Here is a 2,956-nt window from a genome sequence, read left to right as displayed (position 1 = left end):
AACTCCTGTAACATTGTTCAAATCAACATGTGCCTTTTTACACTCATCGTTTTAATACACAACAGTTCGTCCAGTTAGTGTTCTTACCAGTGTTAACTAAATTTCTTACCTAGTGAACAGGCAGCAACCAGATCCACCATGACCACCATCCAGTTCTGTCTGAAAAACACTGTGGCTTGGATCACTTCAACCGCAATACCACTGACATGAAAAGTTCTTTAATCTTTAATATTGCCAGCTGTAGGACAAGGTAGATCAGATCTCACAGACACCTAAAAATTTGTGAGAAATTTGTTGAGCAATGGATCTTGAACAATATTACACCAAACCTTGATCCTAGGCAGCTTGGTAGTTGATAGAACCATTCCACAACACAATCTAGTTAGTCTGATGGACTTTGTGTCTAAGGCCAGCCAACATTAAAATTACAACTGATTTTGCCAAGGCTTTCGATGCTGTAGACCATACACTAGCAGTTCAGTGCCTCCTGGATCTTGGAGTGAGACCTAGCCTCATTCCATGGATTTGTAATTTGTCTAAGTCATCAAAGAGTGCGTTATCAGGGATATCTATCTGATTGGGAATATCCCTCGTGGCGTTGCTCAGGGAACCATACTGGGACCCATAATCTTTCGATCACTGATTAACAGTGCCCTCCAGGATCACAGACCACTGGAAATGTTGACAACATGACTATGGCTCAGAGGTGGACACCTCATCTGCCCTGTACTCTCCAACAGACGTTGAATGATCTTGGCATCTGGGTAGAGAAACATAAAATGAAACCCATCACTTTCTATAGATCAGAACACTTGGGAGATCTGAGACTTAAATCTTAGGAGTACCACCCAGAGAGATTTGAAATGGGATGGTCAAGTAGATCACATGCTGTCCTCAGCCAACAGAAAGCCGTTTACTCTACGCCGGCTAAACAAACGTGGTGTTCGAGATCAAGAATTGGTCATCTACACAGGGTATGTGCGGCCTGTGTTAGAGTATGCAGTACCTGTTTGGCACAGTTTTGACTACAAATCAAGTTAAAAAGCTGGAAAGGGTGCAGAAACGGGTCTGTAAAATTATACTGGGCCAAAGGCATCAAGGATATTCCAATGCCCTCTCCCTTCTTGGACTGTGCACACTAGCGGAGAGAGGAGTCCAACTGCATCTTGATTTTGCTAGGAAGCTATACAAGTCTAGTTTTAGAGACTGGCTACCACCACTCAGGGAAGAGTTAACAGGACACCAGATGAGGAACTCCAATAAACTGACAATCCCCAGATCGAACAGAAAAATACAGGAGATCACCAATTCCCTATATACACGCGTAGACTTTTAAATGATTATGGTTTTTAACAAGTACTCTGAGCATTGTTATGAGGCATTTTATTAATTTATTTGTTTGCATTTTAATATGGAGTAAACTGGTTTTGACATTTTATTGTAACAGCAAAATAATTCAGGGAGAGAAAGGAGGAACAGAGCAAGTCTTGGAGACATTGAAAAATGATTCTTTGCCATGCTGATCCATAATGAATACACCAAACATGAACGTGAAGATCACATCATTCTGGAAGGAATAATAATTTTCTACACAAAACTACAGTCTTATATTTTAAGATACAAGATTAAAAAACTTTGTCTATCAACCGGAGATAGAAATTTGTAGGTAAATGGCTCACAGTCAACTCAAAAACACACAAAATAATTGACCGAAAGCTCCTTTACGATAAACCAGAGTAAAATACAATATCCTACATTAACTATTTGGCCTTATTTAAAATAGAAACTGCAGTATGAATAGATTTTAAATTGTATTCTGTGACAAAGCTGAAATGTCAGCAGCAATAACACCAGTCTTGTCACAGGACACTCTACACTGTGATAGTGTAGTGTGGGTCACATTCACATTACCCTGAAAGTGATCCTTCATTATGGATGTATTCTGTACCTGATTGTCTGTGTGACAGGAGAAGTATGAGGCTCTGAATACAACACGACCCCACAGAGGCTGGACAGAGTAGATGTAACCACACTGAGCCCCCCATAGCTCTCTGTGACAGGATACACACCGGTGGCATCTAACAGATCAGAAAGGAGAGAGGGAGGAGAAAGAAAAAAAATCCCACATCTTGTTGAACTTTAGAAATACACACACACACACACACACACAAAAAAAAGGGAGAAATTAAGTTCAAACGCACCAACTGCCTCAAAACGAGCCTCACTCCCAGAAAAAGGTAGGTCTACTGAGATAAACAGGGAATGGGCTTTGCATTCAACTTCAGTAGGAACTATGAGCAAGACAAAAGACAACACCGTTTGAGAGAACCAAACACGCATTAATCTCATAATAAAAAGACATCTCTCTGTAAGCCCTTACCTTCTGGTAGTCTGAAGGACTGTTGTAATGTGTTTTTAGAGTTATGTAGAGCCCAAGTTACTGCACACAGAAGTAGAAGTCCTCTAATCAGAAAGATACAACAAGTCCCATAAGATACAATTATCATATAGAAAATAAAAAAGACCTTCAACAATTACCCTGAAATCAATCCAAAAGCCATAGCCACTGATTGACTTAAGTGTCTGTAGTATGGTAGGCTAAAACACTACCAAAACTACATTAGCACTAAAACACAATATCCTAAGCTACAAGGCGAATGACAACGTGTGACGGTTAGATTTTAAATTGACTTGTTAGCAATTGGTTGTGTTGATTGGCTACTTCAAAAGCAGCTGTGTTTATTAGGACAAAGACAAACATAAGTCATAATTAACTCATTGGTTGCACTCACTGGTTAGGTTTTTTTTTTTTCCAGAACTTTCTGGTTAGCTGGAAGCTCCACCTATTATCCAAAGCTAAATTAAAGGCCAATTATTTTTTATTTTCTATTTTATTGAAGTCTGGATCAAATTGTTCCAACAGCCCAGCACTTTAAACTTAGATTCATGTATATAT

The 2,956-nt window shown here is 39.3% G+C and overlaps 1 pseudogene; it reads right to left on the bottom strand.

Moving 5' to 3' along the window:
* The window catches only part of LOC107702045 (uncharacterized), an 11,789-nt pseudogene extending 9,228 nt beyond the window's left edge, over positions 1-2,561 (bottom strand).
* Positions 2,562-2,956: the final 395 nt, after the last annotated feature.

Source organism: Sinocyclocheilus anshuiensis, unplaced genomic scaffold (genome assembly GCF_001515605.1).
Source record: "Sinocyclocheilus anshuiensis isolate Anshui unplaced genomic scaffold, SAMN03320099.WGS_v1.1 scaffold318, whole genome shotgun sequence".
In the NCBI taxonomy this organism is placed as follows: domain Eukaryota; kingdom Metazoa; phylum Chordata; class Actinopteri; order Cypriniformes; family Cyprinidae; genus Sinocyclocheilus; species Sinocyclocheilus anshuiensis.
The sequence above is the reverse complement of the archived record's forward strand: the minus strand, read 5'-3'. Positions and strand labels throughout refer to the sequence as shown.